This window comes from Anas platyrhynchos, chromosome 25, assembly GCF_047663525.1.
Source record: "Anas platyrhynchos isolate ZD024472 breed Pekin duck chromosome 25, IASCAAS_PekinDuck_T2T, whole genome shotgun sequence".
Classification (NCBI taxonomy): domain Eukaryota; kingdom Metazoa; phylum Chordata; class Aves; order Anseriformes; family Anatidae; genus Anas; species Anas platyrhynchos.
In genome coordinates, this window is record NC_092611.1 from 7,373,187 (window position 1) to 7,399,105 (window position 25,919).

Below are 25,919 nucleotides of genomic sequence, written 5' to 3' on the forward strand. Positions count from 1 at the left end.
ATTTGAAAACAAAATAATCAATAGGCTTCAGTTTGCACCCCAGGCTTATAGCTAAGGATGCGTTTATGTTACACTAAAAATGTGGCTTAGCTCAAGTATCCATTTTTAACCATCAACTGAAGTGAAAACATTAATTCATGCAAATCAATATTCCCTAAACAATGTTTTGCCTCCAGAACCTTTTTTCTTCTTTAGCATAAACTCTTATCTAACATAACCCATTTAAGTATCATATCTGCAGAGTTTGGCAATTAGCTCTGTAAACTGTTTTCCTTGAATGCATGGAAGGTTACATTACATAGCGAAGTATAAAGTGCACACTGTGGTGTATGAAAATCTTTGAACAATGATTATCTTTCAAAAAGGCTGGGATAAGGGCCAGACTACCAAAACAAATTCAAGCCAGCTATTAGAGGTCTACTTGTACATCCAAAGCCCCCTCTTGTTTCACGTAAGTATCCACTTTCAGTACGTCTTAAGGATTTTTTAAATGCAATTGTTTAGATATGATACGCACAGACTGCATTTTCCTGAAAACACAGCCAGAAAAATCCAATCTGCCTATAAATATGAAAGCAAATAGGACATGGGTGCAAAGGATGGCACAGAAAGAAAGAGGGGGCCGTACAGAAATAGGCAGGTGAAGGCAGGACATGGCATGGGGGGCACTTCAGAATCTACTGAAAGTGGGGACAAGGATGGAGAAGCTGGACCTATCTGCCAGCTAATCCACAACAAACTCATGAGCAACAGAGACCTGTAGAAAAAAAGTATTTTGCATGGAGGTTGTAAAAGATTGCTGAAAGTCATCTAAGCCACCCTTCCACTCATCACAGGGCTAACCTCAAAGCTGAATCTGGCATTGTTCATTATGCCCTGAACATCCCTGGGGATGGAGATCCCTCAGCCCCACTGGGCACCTGCTGCAGGGCCGCACCACTTCCCATTTTCTTGTTTCCTCGGTATTTGCAACAGAGCCACGAATACACTACAGGAGCCCAAACTCATCCTGTGTGCTACCCTTTAGACCAAGCAGCCTTTGGTGATGCCCCAGAAGGGAAAATAAGAAGGACAGCTCTGCTTAGGCTCCTTTCTACCTCTATGCAGAGCACCATGTGGGGCAAGAGTGCAGTCATACAGGGCCAGATGCTCAGCACATCAAAATCCAACAGCTCCAAAATCCACGAGCCTTCAGCGTGGCTGTGCCGCTTTCCATCAGTTGACGATGTGACCTACATAAGGAAATCTAGCTTGAAGCAACGGAGGAATATAACCCTGATTTATTCCAAATACATTATATTTAACGCTGTCACTTAGCTTTTACATGCCAACATGCAAGCTCAGGAGACAGACACGTTTGGATACTCTCAGCTGGGAATCGTGTTCTTGCAAGGCTCCTAGATGATGCACATACTGTCTCTATTTGTGTTCACCCTTTCCGATGGCATGGTGCCCACGAAAGAAGCTGATTAGCACTTGCCCTGGGCTATCAAGGCAAGGCAATGGTATGTTTAGATCAGCAAACTGCATAACAATATAAATGTCATCTATTCTACAAGAAGCTTTGGCAGTATTTGCATCTCGTACTTCGTTGCATGTATGCGCCAGAAAAAAAAACTCAAAGACTTGCAGAAGAAAGACAGGCAGAGGATTCACCAGCCCTCCCAGTTGCCAAACCATGCTGTACAGCACTGGATGCATCATTAATCCCCAAAGACCATCTATGGGGCGTCAGATTGTATGTGACATGAACAGAACTGGTACATACATATATATATGTAGCCTTTTTTGTTCAGCCAGGCTCACAGGCAGAATAGGAACCACAGTGCGTCTGGCACAGCCTGAGACATGATCTGTACACTTGCCCAGAACTGATGGCACCCAGCCTAAACAGAATAGCCCTGGGTGGTCACTGGCTGGTTGTGCAACGTCTCTGCTGACGGGGCAAACTGTGGCAATACCTAGCAGATACAATGGAGAATGGGCTGAGGACACCGAGCTGGGGACACTCGCTGGAGAGCACGCCAGGCCCCTAATGGCCTGGCACTCATTAGCGTCTGATTGTTACTGGAGACCTATAGGACATGAAATGATGGGCTCACTCCAATTCCTGGTGGGCAAATGTCAGCACCATTATCACAGCGAGCATCCATCTTAGTGGCCTTCCCAAAGAAGCCAAGGGCTGAACGGGAAGAAAGGCTGATCTATGTCTCATTGTCAGCGCAGGGGACTTTCCAGGACAGCCGGGGTGAACCAGCAGGGTTCAGAAGTGCTGCCTGTACAAGTTCTGCTTCATTCTTTAGCACACAGGACGGGATGTAAAAACAGCATATGTAAAGCAACAACGAGGTACCAAGAGAGCGAATGCTGTCAGACAAAAGTAGGAAAGGCAATTGTGCAGGTAAGCAGAAAAGCACCGGAGAATGGCACACTAAATGGGTGGTGCACTCAGATCACCACAAATCCCAAGTACAGAATTCACCGATGCTGGAGCAAATTCAAGGAGTGTTTACTGAATTTCACAGGTCCTTCTCTATAGTTTCCATTCCATTCATAGAGCAGGAAGCAATGGCAGTGTTAAAGGTAACCCCAAAACCTTTCGGTGCCAATTAACCCAACAGTTGGAGTCTTCTAACAGCTCCTCCAGCACACCCAACAGCTTTCTGCACCATTTCTATAAATTGACCAAATCTTGCCCATTGATGACTGTTACTTGCTTTATCAAAGTTTTATTTTCAGGGCAAACATGCAAACCACTCAAACTGATTGTTGTTCCAAGCCCTGTTTAGGAGCTGGGCATCCTTCCCCCCGATATTCCCTTTGTGTTGGGTATAACCACTTTGAATTTCGATCTCGTTACACAAGTCTTTGGCCAACACTAGAACTGCAGCACACAGCAAGACTGCAGAGTGACTCCTAAGGAGATTATGCAGTGTCACTTAGCATTACATCTCTATTTGAAAATGAAAGTTTTTCATTCTTAGTTATGGGAATGTTAATCAGAAAAGATACTTTGGCTTTCTAATATTAAAGCAGAGCCCTTAACTTTCTGGGAATCTTATGCTATTCACATCCCTCATAAAATTCATATTTACACTGCTTTATTTCTGAAAACAAAATTCCTGAAAACAGAAATCTGTCTGAAATCCTTCGTTTGGTAAGCAGTACCCAGATGCATTAAACTTATGCTGCATAAAAGCATGCACTTTGTACTGCAGTTTATGGGAGAGAGATATTTAAAAGATTATGAAATATTGTTGTAGGGGGAAAAAAGAAGGTTGGATCATATCCATCAATATTTCAGTATAAATTGTTGCGGCACCAGAGTTACACGCTGCAATTATCTTTCAGAATGTATAGCTCCTAGCACTGATCTTTATGTTTAAAAGAAAAAATGGTTTAATACTTTGTAAATGAATGCTAATTAAGATGTTGGGAAAAACTCTGTCATCTCATCACTGAGAAAGGAAACTAATGCACCTTGTGCACTTGCTTAAAAATTCTCTTCTACTCTGACCATATCAAGCATAAGAGGCCTTTCATGTGATGCACTTGCCAACACAAATCTTTACACAAAGTCTGATTCTTTCTGTCTATTGACCAAGGATCAGCTTCAGATTCGCACATCGAGCAGTGCCACGCTCTATATGGAATCCTAACCACGTCAGTGGGACTAAGACGAGCAAGACAACCGGAGTCTAGATACAGGAAAACATGTAAAATGACTAGGATTTCCCTCAAGAGTGCTTTTGTCTTTTTTCTTTTAACAGAGAATTATGTTAATATGTCAGTCAGTCATTTTTGGTTTGGGTTGTGTTTTTTTTTTTTCGCCATTGCATTGGACCTTTGCACAGAAATAGTTCCCAGTTGCCCACCCATTCATCTACCTGCTTCCAAAGCGTTTGATAAATCATTTGGGGGTTGATCACACACTGCGTCAATACTCGGTCTATTTATGGCATGTATATTTAAGATGATAAACAGGGCAGGTTTTGCAATGGTAATGCGGAACAGAAGAAGAGCCCAAACAAAGAATGTCATTGACATCGCTGGGTTTTGGATCAGGCCCACTGTGAAGCTGAGGATGGAATAAGAAGCAGGATGGCTATTCCCTTCCCGTAAATATGCAAAGTTCTCTTCTCACATACAATGGAAACAGTTCTACACTGATGTAGATCATGGTCCATGGATAATCAGCCCACTATTCACTTCCCCAGCTTTGCGGAAGCGTAATCAGGAAAGCATTATGAAGAAAAACCTGCCCTGCAGGGATAGACTTGCTTTAATAATGTTTATGACTTGTCCATATTGTATTTATGTCTGGAAGTTGATTTCTTGGGTTTTCCCACCCTTCCCCCAACTCTCAGCCCCGAAGACAATTTGCAAGCTGAACCCTTCACTGGGATAAATGGGGAAATCTCCAGTGACTGCGATGGACACTGCTCTGCTCTCTGCAAGCTCAAGATCAGATCCAGAAATGATTCTTGATTTTATTTAACAGACAGGCCAGAGCTCACCTTCCCCTGAAGTGACTGACCCAAAAACAAGCCCATTCTCTGCAAATTAACTGATCTGACCGAAAGTGCAACACTTACTTTGGTCAACCGCTGGCTGCCTGTCGCACTTGTCTTGAAAATAGTCCAGAGCCAGGCCACAAATAGCAATAATAAAAGAAAATGATTGAAGACTTCCCCGGTACCTGCCAGGCTCACAATTTTTATTGAGCCTTACAAATGTGTCATCAGTACTCGTTCTTCTATAGCCATCAATCTTAGTCACCCAAATCCATCAGAGAAAACAAACCCCGGAGAGGAACCAATCTGCAGAGCAATTGCAGAAAGACGGGCTGCGGGAAAACCATGCAGAAATTTGCTTCAGCTGTGTGCTCGCAGACATTTTCCGCAGACAGAAATCTGCTGGGCTTGCTTTTGCTCTGCTATTCCACTCTGATTTCACTGCTCACTTTTGCAAAACCTGCCTCAAACTTCCCAATTTCCCGATGTTTCCAAAAGTCACCAAACTTTCAAGCTTTATTTGTGTGGCTGTTAAAATTTGCTGTCATTCAGTGGCGTACTTTGAGATGAAATTTCAAGGGGAGAAGGTATATCTGACAGGCATTTCTTGGGTTTGGGGTTGGGCTGTTGGTTTTTTTGTTGTTGTTTCATTTCACTGCTGTCAAAATGCTTTGACTAACTTGGTGTACGGCTCGGAAAATTCCCAGGTACCACAAACCTTGTGGTTATCTCTTTGTTTCAACTCAAAGCCGTGTCCAGCAATGGCCGAAGTCACTGCACAAAGCATTTCAGACTCTCCGGGACTCTGCAAGGAGATGGAGCCGTAGCAATCTCTTGCAACGCCTCTGATGTGCTCTACTTAGCATCAGGCACGTGCACACAACCTAGGGCAGGTGTGGGGAGCATCTATTGCTCTTCTGCCCCACACCTGCATGGGACTTCAGTCTCTGCTCCATTTTACAACACTAAGGTTCATCTAGAAGACATCAAATACACAAAGAAGTCATGTTTTCACTCTCCTGTGCTCTGCTCAGCACCCGTATGTGTCTACAAGAGCAGCCCCTGAAAGCCACACGGTTTCTTTTTTATTTCCCTCTTTCATCTTTGCTTATTTTCTGCGAAAAAGTAACCCAACCTTGGATTAGTATAAACCTAGCCAGAAACAAAAACCCTCTTGAATTCCTCTTCATTATAAATGGATTGTCAATGTGTTAAATAAATCAGTGAAAATGGAAATCCAAAAATAAATAGCCATCCTGCTGTTGCTATGACAACTCAAATTTTTTACCTGGCCAGAGATTTTCTGTTTCACAGTTAGCGATCGCCGGAAAGGAGGGGCACATTGCTCGAATCCTGGTGCCCTTCACCACCTACCCCCAATATAATAAAAGGGATTATTTGGGGTTACTTTTTAGCAAATGAGGGAAGATCAAAGAGAGGAGCTGTTTCTCATTCCCGACAGGAGAGGCTACGTACACACACCGTTCACCACAACACAGCTTGTAGCAGCGACTCAGCCCAGAAAGGACGGAGAGCAGAAAATGTGCCAGCAGCACCACAAAGGCTTTAATCTGGCCCTGCTATGCTAAATGCAGGGCATGTACGGAATACGATTAACATACTTTAAAACCGTATTTTGGCTCGTAGGGGAAGGCAATTTTATTTCGGCGAAAAAGCAACAACATCTCAGAGCATCAGCAGGAAGCAAATATATTGCGACCTGTGCTGTCACGCGTGCCCGAATGACCCAAAGCTGCCTTGTCCTGAAACCAGCCCAGCTCCTTGCAAAGCCATGGCCAGGAAAGCCCAAAGAAGTGAAGAATCGGGGCCATGCGTTACAGGGAATTAACTTCTGGGTTGTATCTGCCATGTAGGGTAGGGAGAAATGCTCTCTTGTCCTCTGGGATGGCAAAACAGGGAAATTTGGTGGAGGGGAGAGCTGCTGCAGGGACCTCTGGTGCTGCAGAGCTCTGAGCTGAGATCCCTGAGGATTTTTTGGCCAGCTCAGAAAAGTCCCTCAGAGCTCTTGGACTTCATTTACCTGCCATAAATGCTCGACTTAATGCCCCCATGTCTGGAGGCTGGGCTCAGTAAGAAACAGGTCAGGCCAGAGAGCTCCTTCACCTCTAGGCAGGTAAACATGTCTGCAAACCAGCCTTTCCTTCACCCCCAAAAGTGACAGAAGAGCCAAAACCTCTGAAAAGTTCCAAAATTCAAAATGCAGTTAAGAAAAAAAAAATCTCCTGAAAATGGTGTCACTTTGGTATGTTTCCGTTGGCCAATTTCTTTGTAAAATGTTTACAGTAATAAGACGAATTTTCAAAACAACATTGTCTTGACCAAAATATTTTCTGTAGCTTGGAACTTTGTAACTCGCTTCCAGAAAAACATGCAGAATTGGGAGCAGAGGGGGAGCAGCACAAAACGAAACCGCTTTGTCTGAAAACTCCCCATAAACCAGCATTTTCCACCAAAAATACCTTTTGGCAGAAAATACCTTGACCAGTGTTAAACTGAATTAATTAATCCCACTCAAGATCTAATGGTAACAAAATGCTAAATACTCCCCAAAACAGACAGAATAATGCTGGCAGTGAAATGCTAAATTTGCATGGAATCATACACAATGTACCTGGACACGCTGGGTATTTTTTTTATGATGTTTTTGCAGTTTTCTACCAAATGCCTGTCTGAAATAGCCCAGGTCTGCACCCAGCTACCCGTACTTTATATAGGTACGTATAGCCACAGACGTACACACCACGATTGTGAAAGTGCTCTAAACAAATATGGGTGTTTGCATCCCGACTTGCCCAAAAAGCAAAGCAGACTGTTCAAGCAGCAGCCGGTGAAAGCAAGCATTCAATTCTGCTCGGAGGCTCGTTTTCCTCTAAATGGGCCTCTCAGACTCAGTGACAACTCTTAGCTGCCTGAGAAAAAACACTGGAATAGAAAAAAAAAAAAAAAAAAGAAAAAAGAAAAAAAAAAAAAAGGAACCTATTTTCCAGTGCAAAGTAATCCCTGTTCCATTGCCATGGCACCAGACATCCGTCTCTTTCTTTCATTGACCAGACGAGGTCCTCCTCAGCCCCTCGCTTCTTTAATTTTTTTTTTGTTCGTGTGTGTGTGTGTGTGTGTGTGTGTGCCTGAATTTGTTTCCTTGGTAGGAAAAGGAGTCATTAAAGTATTAGTTTAGGTTGATTGATTCTTCGGGGACAGAAGAGGGTTGCGGGGCTTTGTAATCTCTGACATGATCTGAAAACAGAGGCTCTTCAGCATGATACAATATTGAAATAATAAAAGGAAGATGCAGCCTGCCTCCCGAATAGCCAGAGAGCACAGTTTGCAGGCTGGGAGTCCAATCTCTCCCATAAACTTTGTGATTTCTTCTGAGAATAGTGAATATTCATGAAACGAAGGAGGAGCATAATGCAACCTCTTTCTTTTTGCTTTACAGCAGTTGGTGTACAGGGAGCGATCCTGAGATGCCCTTTGCCGTGGCAACAGCTGAGAACCTGGTTGTAGATTGCAGCAAAACGTATGAAAAGAAAACCAAAAACCAACCATGGAGTCAGGTTAAAATCAAAAAAGAAGAGAAATAACAGAGTGCTGAAGAGCACACAAACACACTGCTGAGGCTACCAGACCCACCTTAGCTCTGCCTCCGCTTTTTTGGATGCCCTCGTGTCCCCAACCCCTTCCCAAGGTAAGAACCCCCCCGGCTGCCAGCCTCCTTGGGAGCCCCCTGAAAGTGCCCAGTCACGGCTCAGCATCCCTGCCTTTGTTCAGTACATTATTGGATTGGTTCCTTTTAAAAGATGTATCTCAGTTCATCTCCGTGTTCCTAGGAAGCTGCAATTTTTCCCGTGTGCAGGAGATGCTGCAGGTGCTTGGTTTTTTCAGGACTGATTCAGCACCTTGGCAGGATCTGGCTTCTGGGCAGCACGGCAAGAAAACCCCCATGCAGCTGGAGCTGCTGCCTGTGCCGGCTTTTCTGCAAAGGGGAGAGAACCTGTGCTTACCGAGGGCTTTTATGGGAAAAAAAAAATAAAAAACAAAAGAATATTTCCCCCTCACAGAAGGATGTGTTTCTGGCTGAAACCTCCATGGCTCTTTCTTAATGAATAATTCTGTGTAACCACCCTGTGCGCTTTCCCTCCGACAAGCGTCCTGACAAGACAGATGGCTCACAATTGCCTAATGCCATGGTTCACCTTTTTTATTTCATAAGGAAAAAAAAAAATCAATTTTCTGTGGCATCCGCAGGCCGGTGCAGAAGGAGGCAGAGAAAGGGAGCGAATGTGCATGCAGCGCACACACAGGCTGCGCTGCCGACAGCGCACGCGCCGGCACACACACACACCCCAAATTGATTCCCCGTGGCTCCTGCAGTCTGATCAATTTTGCATTCAGCGCAGACCTAGAGTGAATTTATTACTCTTCGGAAACTTTCTAGCAGGAAGGGAGATGGATCCATTACGGCAAAGCCCAGGGTTTCAGGCAGACAACCCCTGCAGTCCCCCTGCAGTTTGCAGCCCTCGGCCCTTTCCGCGGTGCTCCCCCAGGAGGGAAGAGGGCACCTGATTTAAGCCCAGCGGGTTCGATCTGAAGGGTCACCCCAGTGTTACCGGCACTGTGGCATTTCCCAGGGGCGCTGTTTGGCACGGAGGCCCCGTTACACCACTCAGACTTGGATATTTAGGTTGCGAGGCACAGCGAGAGGGTAGGAAAAGGGAGAAACGGGGAGGTGAGGGGACTTAAAACCCACAGCAACAAAACCAAGACCCTGAGCCCAAACCACTTAACCCAAAGCCCTTCATCACCCCCTTCCATCCCCTTCCACCCAAGGCCAAGAGGACGCTTGGACACAGCACAAAGTCACCTTGCCATGGCCTGGGTGCTTTGGCATTGATGCCCTCGCAGGAATTTGCTCCCACTCCAGTAAGGACAACGCACATCTCCCCCAGCTGACAGATCCATGAAATGAACAGGCCTGACACTTCCATGTGCAGCAGGGGCCAGAAGAAACCTTCTGCCATGGCAGGGCTCCGTTTCAGGGTCAGGATGGGAGAGGCATGAGGAAATAAGGATATTTTCCTATTCCAGGAGAATCTGACCTCCAGGAAGATTCTCCAGCTCATTTTTTGTACAACAGCGGGTCCCACGTCCATGTTCCAGCCCTCTGGCCACGTGCAGCCAGAAATTGCAGTGAAAAGAGCCCAGGACGAAGGAACAAGGAGAAAACACCGTTCATCTCATCGCTCTCCCTAGCCAGGATGGATGGCAGTAAGGGAATGCTGCTGCCTTAAGCTGGGGGGCATTACGAGCTCTCTCTTCGCCTTCAGCTCTCTCTCAATTTAAAGCCAGTTTGTAATTCAATACCTTCCCCAGAATATTTCCCTGCCTCCTTTAAAACGTCTGGGTAGAGGTTATGAACTCCAATGTGATTACTGCTGCAAAAGAAAGAGGAATATGACAGAGCAAGATGGCAGATATTAGACAATTAGTCAGGAACATGTCTTTAGCTCAATGACCTTTATGATTAGATTCAGTTTCTGGAAGATGAAGCTCAGATATGGATATAATGTTGGCTGCTTGCCCCTACCTCTGCTTTGAGCCAAACAAAATCTCTGTACCTACACCCAGAAAAACACCGCAGTTCTCCCAGCCCAAAAGTTTCAATCCTCAGCTCCCATTTCTTCTCCTCCCCATGTACCGTGATGGATTTGCTGTTAGCTAATGACACCAGCCATGCCAGACGGATCGGGCACCTGATCTGCAATTTTTTTTGCCTGGTGGTGCCTTGCACGACCCTCCGAAGGATGCTCTGATTTTTACCTAGGCAAACAAACCTCGAAGCACCACAGAAGCAGAACGGCAGCGTTTCACACCTCAACTTCTCGTAGGCACAAACGCATCCACCACCAGGTGCCAGACAGGGGAGCACCCATCTCCCCCACTGCCAGCCCTGCAAGACACACCAAAAACAGAGCCCCACCGAGCAGAGCTGAGCTGCACCCGGCCACGTGCTGCTCCAGAGGGGCTCCCTCACACAGCTGCAAATTTCCACCAGCAAACGGGTTACACGGGGCCAGTCTGATGCGCAGCAGAATCACAGCTTGCCATATGATGCCAAAAGGGTCTTTCAGCAGGATGATGAAAAGTACCCCACTACCAGCAGCTTTGCCAAAGTCCCATTGTCTGCGCTAGCCTGCAACACCGCGGCCAATTCCGCAGGCTACCAGAAGAGGGGGATCACATACAGGACTGACCAAGAGGTGAGATTACCACCACAAGCAGTTTTCCTTGCACAGATTTTTTTTTTTTTTATATATATATAGATTTAATCTTGCCCTTTCCCCTTCCAACTCCCGCTGGCAGAACCAGTAAGAAGAAAAAAAAAAAAAAAGAAAGAAAGAAAGAAAAAAAAAAAGAGAAAAAAAAAGAAAAAAAAAAAAGAAGAAAAAAAAAACACTTTTCCAGGAATCCCTGTGCCACGGGAACAAAGCTGCAGTCAGTGGGGTAAGGTGATAACATCGCAATTTATTGTGGGGTCAGTCGAAATAGCACGGTGTTAAATTAAACCCTGCTATATTCAATAAAATTAGAAATGTTTAGTTCCCGAGACAAAGTAATAATGGAAGAAAAAGGAATAATAATGAAAAAGAACGGGCCTCTGAGCAGCTTTTATGGACCTGCTTCAGGTGCTGTGCACAAGTTGCAAGGAAGAAGCCTGATGCTGAGGAGCGGGGCCTGGCTACAGTAAGCTGAGGTAGAAATCAGACATATTGATCTTTTTCTTCATCCTTTGGAGAGAAAAGCAATTCAGCACATGCAAGGCACTGAGCAGAAACGTTACCAGTACTCCCCGAAGTGGGGCAGAGCCCTGTCCCTGGGCTGGCCCAGACCTCGCGTACCCCACAAGCAGCTGGTACCCGAGGAAAACCCCTGGGCTCTGTGAGAAGCCACCAGCAACAAGAATTTGTCAGCTTTTCCTCCTCCAGGCTGCAGCTTCATGAGCTTCAAGGTACTCTCATGTCCTAAAGGTACACGAGGAATTGCAGTCGTACTGACAGAAAGGGTTTTCATACTGGTTTACAGCAATGCATCCTTTTTGATTTGAAGAGCCTCCTTTTAATTTGAAGATGTCTCATCTAGGGGACCCTGCCATAAGAAAGGAGTGGATCAGGCCCCCAAATCCTGTAGGCTGCTTTGCAAATCCCTGTCATAGTCCTCAACTCCTTCCCCATCCCTTCTAGCAGGGCAATGCAGCTCTTTAGGCACCATGGGCCAGATTCCCTGCTGATACAAACGAGAACCAAGGAGGGATGGATGCTGATTTATTCGAGGTGAAGCCCAGGTGCTTCCCCCCAAAATTTACCCTACCCAAACCTATTTTCACTTTCACAAGAAGCTGGTTTCAGAAATCATCCAGGCAGAGCCCTGGGGAGCAGGGGGAGAGAGCCGAGCCGAGGGGGCTCCCGCTGGCTCCCAGCACAGGCAGGGGGAGCGGGGACTGGAGGGGGCACCCCTGCTAACCCCCGAACAATCGGATGAGCAATCTTTGTCAAGAACAAAAGACATCTGCTGAGTGAACCAGGAATTGACTGAGAGCAAGGACAAAGCCAGGCGGTGTCACATGGCGCGCCAGTCTGCTCCAGCAAGATGCCAGGGTCAACGGCAACTAATGCGCCCAATAAGTCAAGAGGAATCAATAATGCTAAATAACCCGGTGTCTTCTACTTGAAGCAAATCAGCGCAAATGCAGTTAAAACGGGCCCTGAGCTGCCCACACGGCAGGCTGAAATCCGATTGAAGTCCTTGTGACACCGAGGCACCGGGGGTCTGAGGTTCCCACCGCCACGGTGAAATATCTCTTGGAGCTCGGTGCGCGCGCAAGGCAGGTCTGAGTGGGGATGTTTGTTATGCATCTTTTTTTTTTTTTTAGAGACCTAAAACGAGGAGAGCAGGGAGGCACCGGGTGTTTTTAGAGACACACGTGTTACCCACGCAAAGAGGCTGTTTAATAACAAACCCCGCTTCCAAACCACCCCCTCACCATCAAAGTACATTCTGGCTTCTCGATGCTGTCTCTGCTTTGGTACGTGCACATCACACAGACACACACACCAAAGGAGCTGGCTATACAGATGCTGAAAGCAGAGACAGATATACCACGGGGAAGATCTGGGCATAAACTCCCAAAGGGTCCTCATTCAAGTCCCTGAAACTCTGCCTAGCTTTGGGTCACGTCACTCAGCCCCTCCGTGCCTCAGTTTCCCCCTTGCAGGACAGGATGCGTGAGGATAATGCTCAGAGAACGAGGGCACACCCTGGTGTCATGGTAATACAGGCCAGGCAGGACCTACATTTCCATGAGAGTTATTGGATGTTTGAACCCAATTCTTCACAAACCCTTTACTCAAAGTTAACTACAACTCCAGGAAGCAGCAGCCAGACCCTAGCCAAGATTCCAGCAGGTCCTTTTCCCATGGCAGGCTTGGCACACAGGTGATGCTCGCTCGGTCCAACCTCACATGCTGACTTGGCAGGAGGTATCCAACTAATGGATACCTCAGAGCTAAGGCCAAGAACAAATCTCCCTTCCTTCCTCTGGATTCATGCTCAGATTGTATCCCTCAGGGAAACAAGCTCACTTAGTAATAATTTCTCCAACCACCCATAATTCAGCACAATGATTCCACTTCTATATATTGATAAAAATTAACATCAATCTTCCCTTACTAAATCTCACAAAGCTGTGGAACAATTACATATCTCTTGGAAACATCCTAAAAGTTCTGAAATTTATTAAGTTTCATATTTTGGGATTTTTTTAACCAGATTTTCCTCCCCAAAAACTTTTGATACAGATGAGAAAATGACAAAGAACAACATATTTAAGTTTGTTTCTATTTTTAACAGCTCATTTTCTGTCATTAAAGCAATGTGCATCTTTCTGGACATGTTCAACTGTTCCTGGAACTACGATGTGAATTTTATTGTTCATTTCCTTTTATAAATTCCACTAAGACAATACAAGTGAGACTATTTGAGCCTAGTATCGCTCCCAGAAACTTTCTGGGCTCCAGCACAGCGAGAGGATAGGAGGTTAGATGGCACAGCTCAGTAGGGAAAACCACAATCCAAAATACACCAATGAACCTAACCAAATCAAACCCAGAAATACAGGAAAGGGAGGCAGGGCAGAAGGCGGCAATCCACATCTAAGAAAGTAACTGAACAGAAATAATCCAAATCAAAGAGTAACAAAAGAGCAGCCCAGCACACGTTATCGCTGTCTCTGGCATCTCACAACCGTCCAAATGGTTCATTTAACCTGTCCCTTAGTGCCACTGGGAACAGGATGCAAATTTTTATGCAAGTCAAAATGACTCATCACTTCAATAGCAGCATCTCGGGCCGAGTCAGCAAAGAAGCAAAAATTAAAATTGCTAACTTAGATAAGCAGCAAAGCCGCGAGCAAAGAGGAGAGCACATCAAAGCACGGCGCCGAAAATCCTTCCTAACTATGTGACCGTGTGCCAGAAAGTCGTGCCTTGGCCTGAAGGAGCGAACAGCCCCACGCACAGGCCTGCTACCAGCCGAGCAGCAGAGACATGGAGCAGATTTCTGCAACCTGCAGCCAGCAGCCTCCTGCAGAGTGCTGCTGTCGAGAGGAAGAGGCAGGAAGAGTTGAGATTTCCCCCTGTGCTTTCCCCTTTCCCCACCATCCACTCTCAAATATCACAAAGCATCGCTGGCCTTGGTCATTCGTACGTGTTCCTCCATCCCGAAATTTGGGACTTGCAGGTAGAGGAAGGCGGATGATTGCCTCTCTGCACTCCAGACATCAAGCACAAAACACTGCTTAGAGGCTTTTATACAGCAGGAGCAGGGAAGGAATTAGGAAAGCAAATACCAAAGAGGCCCCAGCGCTTCTCTGAGCCCTGTAAAGCAGCTGGGTGAAGCATTTCAGGAGGAAGAGGACGAAGCAGGGATATTATTGTTATTATTTATTATATAACATCCCATATTGCAGCATTTTCAATTCCCCCACAACCACCCCCTGCAGCACTTACACTGTCACTCCGTTCTCATGCTGCCCTAGTTTCCCAGCTTTCTTCTGTCTAGGTAAATATACATGCCCCATCTCTGAAGCAGCTGAGTACCTATTATATCCTGCTGTTTCTCCCTCGCACTTATCCTATTATGCTATTACAGCTGGTGCAGGGTCGGGTGTTTTCTATTTTGTGACATAATATTGTGGGCCCAATTCCACCACCACTAATACACTATATAATAAGGGTGAGACGCGCAGGAGTGCTGGTAAGAGCACTTCATGTGGCAGGAGTCAGGGCTACAAATGGTTAGGCTGCTATCACTCGGCAGGATCCAGGATCTGCTCATTCCCACAGATACTGTTGTGCCTCCCATTTAGCTATAAATGACCATTTCATATATATAAAGACAGCACCAACCTAAAATAACAACCATAGCAAATACAGCCAGTTAATATGTGCAAATAGACACGACCTGGACATGTAGCAGACTGAATATCCACCCCCCTCTCTGTCTGCCCTTTGAGCAGAGGGAATATTATTCCAGGACTCCTGTACCCAGCCCCTTCCACCTCCTGCAGGTACCTGGCCAGCAAGGCAAAATGAGCAGTGCCAGTGGTCCATGGGGTCCTTCCCTCCTCCCAGGCATTGTGCAGGAGAATTTTTCTGACTTTTTGTCCTTAAAATCTCCACGGATGTTTTTATTGTTGGAAAAAAATCAAAGCACCCCTCTGGGATGCTCTGCAGCGGTCACTGAGTCCAGCAGGAGTTTGTTGAGCTGGTGCCCATAAGATGTCTGTTAGGACACATGTAGAAGGTAACAACAAGGATAAGTGTTAACTTACTAAACTCAGTACCAACAAAGAATAAAAGTCTTTGAAAGTAATGGGAATTAACTGCCAGTAATTAAAACCAGCTTCTGAGCTAACGCATATGTTATTTTTTAAGAACAAAGGAGGTTCCTAAACCTCTTTTTCAAAATGCTGCTTCCAGGGATTCGCCTACAGCCCCAGAGGAAAGCCACTGCAGTGCTACCACACCCAGATCTCAACTCCCAGAGCCCTGGGAACGAGAGCAAAGGTCCTGGACCAAGACTGACATCATGGAAAAGGAATAACGAGCACATTTGCATCCTATTTAAAACTATAAGATGATTTCAAAATAGCATAATTATCTATTAGTTAAGGCCTTTTGTCAAAATCCCATTTTTTAATATGGAATATAATGAGAATATAAATCATATTATAAATGTCATATTCATATCTCCTGCTATGGCTTATAGTAAAAGTCCCGCTTATCAGAGAAAAAGAAGAGATGCAAGCTGATGAAGAGCAAATTCTGCTTTTGGGCTCCTTCTCCATCCCTGACTTTTCAAGAGGCCGCTCTAATCAGTCTCCAGTGCTACTGCAATAGGGAAATAAAGCACCGTGTCTAGTCCTTAATTCTGAAGAACATGGAAGCTACCAAGCCAAAGGGGACCGGGAGAGCACTAAAAGACACTGCATAGGGAGAGGAGGGATATTTGTGGTACTCACGGGCTTTTGCTCAAATCAGCGCCATCCCTGAGCTCGGGGGCTTATCTGCACTGACAACAAAATCAGAAAGTCACTCATAATTTCGGTTAAGTGCTAAGAGCATTAGCCACCTCCTGTCTGGACCAAACCAGCCCAGGGAGCAGGCTGAGGAATTCCTGTATCTCTTCCTGTGAATAGTGTTGAGGACTTAGCTGCAGCTCTCTAGGAAAACGCAGAAGCTAATGAATGCTGCTGACCTGGCAATGACTTCCCTGACATAGCCAAAATAGGCTCCCTGACTAACTGTGATGCAAAATGCAGCATCAGTTCACGGAGAACTAGTCCAAAGAGTCCGGTGGGTTTTAAAATAAGGAGATTAGCACAGTGAACTCACTTTTGTCACCTACCGTGCCATTTGGTGGCTGATTTCAGCCAGCAGCTTCTTGTTTAGAGGGGAGAAAACCCCACTGTAAATACGGAGTAATCCACACATGAGGAAAAGTTTGATCCAAAGTCCATCAGAGGGCCCTGAAAGCCTCCTAGCAGCCTGCTGGCTGTTGAATCAGCTTCCATGAAGGGGAACCCCCTCAATAAAGACTCTTCAGGAAGGATTTTTTATTATTTTCTCCTGAAGCGAGCATTGCCTGTTACTAGGCACACCAGATTTGACAAAGGTTTGACTGGTGTAAAAGATTCCAAATCCCATCGGCTGTTATTTTATCCAGAGCAGCCCAGCAGCAGTGACACCAAAGCAGAGTCATCTCCCTCAGTCACCCCATAAACCACATTGCCAGCAGAGTTCAGCCATGACTTCACCATCCCTGCTGGGTACGGATTTAGCCCAACCACCCTTACAGTGTAATGGGGCTCATTTTTTTTTTCCACAAATTGTGCAATCCTATCAAAACACCATGGCTTTGCAAATTGCACCTTACAGAGATCTTGACGTAACTTTCCCTTTCCTTAGTTTGCACTTCTTGCCAGTGTCAGCTGATCTTTTATTAAAGCCCAAATCAGTTCCCAAGAAACACACTCAGCTCTGGACTGCGCTGAAACCCGTCCCCCAGACTCCAAGATCACACTCGCAACTTAGGGCAATTTCCTAACTTGAGCTTCTTCTCTTTTGTTCAACAGCTCTTGTGGCAAGCATAGCCACGTAAACCAAAGAGCAAAATCTGAACTGCCTTTTAGCTGAAGGACTCGGTAGCAGCACAATGAAGAATGCAATAATAAAACTCTAGCTTGTTGAAATAGCACAAATTTTAAACTTACTGTCTTAGGCAAATACCAGTTTGTACAACTATAGATGAGAACCAGGTTTGCAACTTCTATTTCTCTTGTAGTAAAATCAGGTAGCATCAGTCAATGCCCTTCTTTATGGTGGATTAGCTCATGAAAATATCTGAAGTCACCTCTTTTCTTCTTACTGTCAGCCTGTAATGTCACAGAAAGGAAATTATATTCATAGTTTGTAAGCTTTTTATCTATATATGTGCAGCCCAGGACTTTTTAGCTTGGTAGTTGTCATATCTACCTTGTCTGGCTATCCTGGGACTGCACTTAGGACCACCAAGGGTAAACCACCAATTCTGTACAGCCTGGTCTGGAGGGTCAAAGACTGAGAGACAAGACAGACCCAGTCAATTTGAGATTTGGGCACTCAAGGGATGCATGATACACACTGACCAACACGCTGTACCCTTCTCTGAACAGTGGGGACTGGCTTGGGGCATCACAGCTGACCTTGTACTAACTGTGATGATTCTAACGTTGGACAGAACACACAAATAATCATAGCATGACCTAGAGAGGGGGAAATTCAGGCAAGTCTCCACTAGCAGCACCGTGTCACATAACTGAGCTAACTCCAGAAGAGCTATTATGCCTGTACACCAGCACAGCTCCCCAGAAATGTAAAGCCACCTTAATCTGGCATAACTGGCTTCTGCATCAGCCAGGCTGGTCCTGCCTCAAGTATCCGAACTGACCTGCCTGCAGTTTGTCCTCTGTACACTACAGATACCCACCGAGTGGAAGAGCCAGCTGGTGAGTTCAGGGGCCAGATCCAGTTCATGAGGCAGAAAATCTGGTCCCGGGGGAGGCTGGCTGATCAACAGGGCCAGCCAGACTAGGATTTCTGTGTGCCTGCTTAAGTGCGTGAAAGGGCAAGACACAGGTCAGCAGCACTTATTAAGTTGCCAGTAAATCGGGTCATACATCAGCCACATACCAGTGGGTTACACAAACACATGTTTACAGAGCTCGACACGTGTAATTGCAGCAGCTTCAGGCTGGACCATTCACACGAGCACAGCCACATGCGTGCAGAAATATCTTCTGTAGGATTAGAGACTAGTTGTGCGCGTAGCCTGCCCCCATATGATCTGTACATTAAGGGAAAGATTCGCATTTGACGTCTGTTTCAAATTGTAAGCAGCCCTGCTGCAATTAATCACAGCTCGGTTGATAAAGCATACTGCACTGAAATGCCAACACGCATTCTGGGAAACTAACACTGTCATCTTTAGCCACAACAAGTTTATTTTAAACCTCAGAACAATGAAGGTTTGTCACCGAGTCCCCTGTCTGATCCACTCATGAATGCAGCTTTTTGAACAAGTAAGCAGCAGATGGCCCAAAAGTTCACTTACCAAGGTTTAGGTTTTGCTAGCTCCTTCTGGAAGGAGGCTTCCAAGCCAAGGATGTGTCCTCAAAGTAGACATGTTGCCTTAATGACTGAAACTATCAGGCCAATATACAACCTTATAACCCATACATAACCAACACAACCATTAAAACTCCCTCATCAGCACTCAGGGCAGAGGGTGTGCATTATGTGATGTGTTAGCTTTATGTGCATATTTAATTGCTGAGCACTCACAACATGATTTGATGAACTAGTGAATTAAACTAAATACTGGATTGATTTCTGCCTTTGAGCCAATACTGGCATTTCTTTAGTTCTCTCTCCCCATTCAAATTCTTCTTTTATAAAATTTTACCCACTTTACCTACAATAGTCACCAGCTCCAGCTATTGGGAATTTTGTAGGTATGGCTAAAATACATCATGTAAGAGCAAGGCAGAAGTATCTTTTTTCAGGAGCCATGAACCTAAATCTTGTCCTATAGGATTTGTAATAGATCCTAAGATATTTAATGTTTGGTATGTTGTTTGTTTTACCAGATGTTAATATGTTGCCTGATCATTCAAACAGGGAACAGGTGTAGGAACTACAAAGAATCCTAATAAAATATAAAATGTGCAAATAGAAACATGTACATTCAACAAATAAGCAGAGAGGGGCAGTGTGACATTTGCACGCAAGGCAGATTTCAGAACCTTTAGTTACGAGAATTTCATCCAAAGAGAAAAGAAATTAAATTCATCAGGCATGTTGCCCCACCCCAGGTCCTGTGCCTCCTGACCTTGTTGGTTTGGTCTTGCCCCATCTCCACAGCTCTCAGCCAGCCTCCCAGAACAGAGCTCATGATCCCACCACCTGGCCTCCCACCTACCACGACCACCAGCCCAACGAAGTGGATGCTCACCATTTCCCAGCAGCAGGCCGCCTGCACCCAACAAATCTTGGGACAGTTCAGGTCGGATGGGACCTCAGGAGGTCTCCAGTCCAACCTCCTGCTCAGCACACGGTCGGCTTTGAGATCGGGCCAAGTTACTCGGGACTTTATGCAGTTCCTCATGCACCCTCTTGTTTACAGCGAGACAGAATCCTCCTCTGGTAATCATCAGCACTGTTTGATTTCCATTGCTCACTGAGTGTTGCTGAATTTTAATGACAGCTGGGCATTTTTCTGAGCTGCAGCTTGTACCTGACTTACTTTTTTTTTCTCTTACCACTCACCCATTATTTATACAGAATTCAAAATGTATAACAAGGGTAAATGAAATCGCTTGACACGATGTTCTAACTCAAGCAGTTTATCGGCTTATTTCTCAACAAACCAAGCAAAACAAGAAAGTTGAGGGAATGAGGGAAGAAGAACCACTGTTACAGTGAGAATACCATTGCAGGCTGGTTAGATACATGCTCACTTCCAGCCAATCTATCTAGAGCCTTGCAAAACACGCAGATATACTAGGAAAAAAATCTTTTTTTGTAGTCAATACTGAAGAAATTAGATTTTAGGGGGGAAGTTCATGTTGAAAAGGTGATGACTTGGGAAAGACTGGGAGTATTTCCCATGCACTATAGGCAGGACTATGAACCAGAGATGGAAATCAAGCCAGGTGTCATCAGCAGAATGGAGGGAGGTATAAGCAGAACCAAAGCCTGAAGCAAACTCTGTAGAAACAACCTGACTTGCAACTGACTTACTGCACTCTCAGTATTTAAACTTAAGACTGGCCCATTTCTTAGATACTTGGAGCCAGATTGCATTTGTGTCCAGTATCCTCTCAGCTGATCACATCTTCTCCCTACACAGCATGTTATGTAGTCTCTAAATCTCATTCCCTTATCCATTGGCCATCTAATGCTGGTTAAAGCTGGACAAGACAATGAAAACTTGTGAAAGTCAGGAAAACTACAGTTTTATTTTTGCTCTGGTAAGAGCCTGAGCAAGTCTCTGAACCTTACAGAGGTGGCTGCACATTCTGTAGAAACAGAAAAAACAAACCAGGACCTACAAGGTGACAAGCATCTTCCATTAGACTTCAGTCCCTTCTCAGTCTCTTCTCAAACCATAGGCAAAAAATGTTGAAAAAAAAAAAAAAAAAACAACAAAGGAACAAGTGGGAGGTAGAAACATAGTGCATTGCCCTTTTCAAACCTAAAACTCACACCCAAAGTCCTCCAGCAAGATATCTTGTCAAAGTCAATGTAAAGAAACAAAATAAATGTCCGTGATTTTCAGCACAGGCATAATATTTCCACAATGACTACCTTAGTTCAGAAAAATCTATTCACATAAATAGAAGTGGGAATTCCACACCATGGAGGGAGTAAGCTGTTGACTAGATTTCAAGCATATAAATAAAATTGAAGCTATACCACAAATAATTTTCTTTTTGAAATCACCTTGTGGCAAAATGATATCCTGCAAAGCTGAAATGATGTTTGGAAATCTGAATTAAGACGGATATTTGAACATATGAGGCACTTCTGACACAATATCGAGATATAGCAATTGCCCTGAGTTAGAATGAAAGCAACAATTATTAAAAAACTCTTCTCCCTGTCTTGCCAATATGGTCACATGAAAGTTTTCTCTTGTGCTAACAGACTAACAGCTTTCAAAGCCCTGTTTTTGTTAAAGCACATCACATGTTTTGAATAAAGAATGAAATCTGCCAGTACAAAGCTCTCAACCCCGGGGAAGACCAGAGGAAGCAGGACAGAGGCCCTGAATGTTTTAGGAACTTCAACTTGCAGCTGAAGCACATCTCCCACCGGTGTTGGGCACTGTGGCAGTTTTCACCTGATGAGGGTCTGTCCCCTTACGCTCTCTGTATTCAGAATTGTTTCAACAGACACAGTTAACCACAGATTTGAACTGATTTACTCGAAACCAACATAATCTTACCCATTAGTAGGATAATTGTCTGGCTAGGCTTTCACTCCACGCTTCTCTCCCAGCTTCCCATGGCTAAATGAGTCCCTCCAAGCGGGCTTTTCCCAGTGGAAGTTAGTGTGTTCTTCCATGTCCTTTTTTAGATGCTTCCCCCTTCAATAGGATGTAACCATCCTATTTTTCTACCTACTAAACTGAAACCACTGTGCTCCTACTGAAGATAGAACGGAACATAAAATTCACGGCAATGACTTGTACAACCCAAAAGGCCAGCAGGTGCAGTGGGTTGTCCAAGCAGTGAACTGAAGTGGTATTGCTCTACCTGTGTAAGTCTCGGGTGGTACCAGGACACGGATTTTGAATTAGCACAAGGTTAGTAATCCAGTGGTTCAGCTATTCCTGAAGTGACTTCTCAAGGGCAGCTCTCCTTGCATTTTGGACTACAGAAACCTCCATGCCTATGAGCACGTAATGCCACGCACATCAGAGTACGAGAACTGCCCTGTGATTCACTACCAAATTTCACTGACAAAGTGCATATGGGTGAGAAGAACAAGCACATCTAAGGACCCCCTAAGTGAAGGTCCTCAAGAGAAGAGCCTGAACCTGAACCTTACCTGAACCTCAGTGTAGGCCAAGGTCTCTGGAGACGAGGCAGCAGGTGAGATTCTCTTCTTGCATAGGTCTTTCAGGGGACTTCTGGCCCTGGCTCCTGCCTTCAGAAGAATCCAGATGACCTTCTCCCCTTCTTGTTTATGAGGAATTCCCACTGAAGTCACCAAGTCACTCCTATAGGAAAAAACATACGTATTTCTATGTAGAGCAGAACTATAAGGATTGTGTTTCACTCAAATTCAAGTCCCCCATGGAAAAGTTAAAGGGTGCCTGGGTCTTGAGCTGATGCTCTGCCCACAGAACATTTCAACCTCAGATTATAGAATGGGCCTGTGACAAAAATAAAAAGACACCCTTTTTTATATTAAAAGCAGTACAAACACAAGTCACCTTGATAAATGAGGAGATAAAATACATTTTAAAAGTTAAGTACATAGCCAAGCTTTTCTGCCTCTACCCAAAACAGGTCTCTCAGCCTTTACCCCAAGGCTCTACCAGTTCTCCAGACACTTCTCCTGAATCACTTTTTTTCTTTTTTTTTATGGGGCCAAATGTTGCTGCTTTTGCTCTGGATAAACTTACTTTTACTCCCAGGTAGATCTACCAACTCAGACATCAACAGTTTCCACGGACACTCTGGAAAGTCCAGAAACTCAAAATTCCACCCCAGCTCTTTGCACAGGACAATATTTGCCTACCCAGCCCTATCTAAAGAAAAAAAAAAATCAACTAATTCAAGTATTTGTTGCTAGACAGGGAAGGCCAGACTCTGATCTCACTTCCACAAGCGTGAGTGTGGAGTAAGGACTGAAGTTCAGGCTTTACACCCGCGTGTTTACAGTCAGCATCACGTCACTCGGTGGGCATCCACCAGCAGAAGTGTAAAAGGAGAGCTTTGCATAAGATAAGCCCACAGCCTCAAAAAGCAAAGAAACGAGCCAGGCCTGATTCTGCTGCTGCATCAGTATTCAGCAGAGGTTTCAGCAGGCCAGGTCGGTATTTACACTGGAGTAAGGAAAGTCGGGATTAGGCACCATCTGTCTCAAAGAGGCGAGCGACCAGAATTGCTCTACACATCTGAATCCTCCTCCCCGTATCTTTAATCTCTCGCACGCTCCAGGTTTTCCATTCAGCTCCAGTGACAAAAGATTTTACAAAATGACAGTCCAGATTGAGAGAACAGAAATGACAACCTCTGACAAAAGAGATACCAAACTTTTATCAACGGTAAGAGCTCCTTCCACACAGCCACCGGCCTGCGGTGGCAAATATAAGGCAGATGTCGAATGGAAATTAAACATTGTGCTCCCGGGGTGGCCTCAGCCGCTTTCAGAGCTTGATTTAAAACAAGGCCAGGGTGCTTTCAGCATTTCTTCAAAAAGTTTCAGTTCTAAAGATATTCCAAACAGACCCATACTTGACCTAGAACTTGGCGATGCAGGACAATGCACGTGTGGAAAAGGACGAACACAGAGACTAAAAGGCGAGTTGGCTGTACGATGGACTAAGAGAATTTCTTCAAATCACTCGTCCTGCAGCATTCAGGGAGTTAAAAGTGAATTCAGGTGCAGTATCTTTTCCCCTTTCTTTCAAAGTAAATTCACTGCAATCGTTCCCCAGTTGGGAGGCTCGGGCACGGGGTGTTCTGAAACACAACCCAAAGAGGAGCCGAAGTGCTCGGCAGCTTACCGAGCATTTCTCTGCAAGCTTCTCTAAGACTCAGACCGTATTTACATCTGTGAAAGCACTCTGCCTGGTGTTATTAGGCAGAAGAAAAACACGACCAGACATTTGCAATGACTGAGATATTCAGACTCAAGGAGCACAGATTTGAATGGTCTGAAGGGTTTGCCTTTTATAATTTCTGGTAATACAACAGCTCTGTCAACGTAATGTAATCACAGCCTTTTTAAAATGAAATCCCAAGACTGCTAAATGTACTCTAGTTAGGAGAATAAGCAGAAATTTAAGCACCAAAAAGATGCTCGTATTTACAAAACCAGTTAACAGCATAAACTAAATAGCATAACTAAATACTGCTTCTATTGTGTTAGATTTTTGAGACCAAAAAAAAATACCGAAAGTGAAATTACTGCATTATTTACAATTGGAATATGTAAATATGCTTGTACTCTTCTTGGAAGCCATATTTTAGAAATATTTTCTTTCTCTAAACAATTTAATATCAAACGGAGTAAAACGAAAAACTTTTGAGGCCACGACTTTGTAACCTCCCTAAAGTTTGGAGCTGGAAACGCTGGCCTGTTCACACAAGACAATCAAACGCATACTTAAATGGCAAGTAAAGTCCTGGATACATTTCCCCCCCCCCTCCTCATGAAAGGAAGAAATTGTGACAAGATTTTACTTTTAGATGACCTGACAAAGCAGCACTTTCTGGCACGAGCAGGACAGTCGCTCGCCCTTTATTTCCCAGTACGAGATTTAATCACCTGAAACACAAACCTCACCCTACACTGAGATATTTTCAAATAAAACCAACTTGCAAGCAGTCTCTCTGGCCTTTTTAACAATCATTTTCAATTGCTTTAAAACATAAAATATAGATGGATGGATGAACGGATGGACAGCTAGAGAAATGCTCTCAGTCATGCTTCCTCCCCCCCACACCCCTTAAAATTGAAAAGCATCAGTATCCAAATAGCAACAGGAAATTTTTACCTTGTGGCTAAATAGCTCACTGTTCACTTTGCAGCTGCCTCTATTTTTTGCTGGGCAAAACACCAATACAAAAGTCTTTCCTAAGAAACCAAGCTTTTGACATAAGGGCAGCGACAAACGCAAACCTACAAAGAATTTTTCCCCCGTCCTGTCGTTATAATTCCTAATTTTGTGGGATGTATTGCTGGGCTGTTTATCATAACAGTGTGCAATAAAAAGGACGACTAACTCTTGCAATTTTCTCCCTACTCCTCCCCTTGACAGGGGCCACTGATAGGGAAAGAGGCTCGGAAAAGCAGAGCAGTGAAAGGCTAAGAAACAATAGGCAACCATGGCTTTGACAATGCAGCCCTGAACCCTTTTTGCTCCCGCTGTGACACTTGCATTCAAGAGCAAGGGCGGCTGCCATCATAAGAATGGACAATGGCATGAGGAATACAAGGGAGAGGGGGGATAAAAAAAAAAAAAAAAAAAAAAAAAAGGAAATCAGATGAATTCAGAGCTAAGATGGCAGAGCTCTCACCTTTTCCGCTTTTTTCGAGTAATCTGGATGGAGACGTCCCGCAGAGAAGAGATAAAAAGGGTGTGCTGAACTGTTGGATGGTTCTGAAGACTTCTGCATTTGCAAACGCATTTTAGAACTATTTGTAGGGGTATATATGCTGCATGCCATCTCTCTGTCTCTGTCTCTCTCTCTCTCTGTGTCTCTCTCTCTTCTGTTTTATGTCCTGCTATCTCCATCACACACCTCTAATAGTATGAAGACTTTCTGCCCATGTAAGTAAGTGAGAGTGTGTGTTCCTTAATGTTTGAATCAAGACACACGTCTGCATGCATTTCTAATCTAAGGAGCCTATAGCAGTTACTACAACTATCAATTAGTCAGCAATAGCTTGAGATCCCCATGTGTCTGGGTGAACAAAGGTGAGAAACACATGCAAATAGTACTACAGCACCTGGGTCACGTACAGTAACTTAGCTAGCAACAAATAATTGCAT

At 44.7% G+C, this 25,919-nt stretch overlaps 1 long non-coding RNA gene across 11 annotated transcripts in view; it reads right to left on the minus strand.

Moving 5' to 3' along the window:
* The window catches only part of LOC110353382 (uncharacterized), a 328,386-nt gene that overhangs the window by 265,098 nt on the left and 37,369 nt on the right, over nt 1–25,919 (minus strand). For all 11 annotated transcript variants that reach the window (XR_011804899.1, XR_011804903.1, XR_011804896.1 and 8 more), the window contains exon 3: nt 22,241–22,412. This is a non-coding gene — a long non-coding RNA (uncharacterized lncRNA). The remainder of the gene's footprint in view (nt 1–22,240; nt 22,413–25,919) is intronic.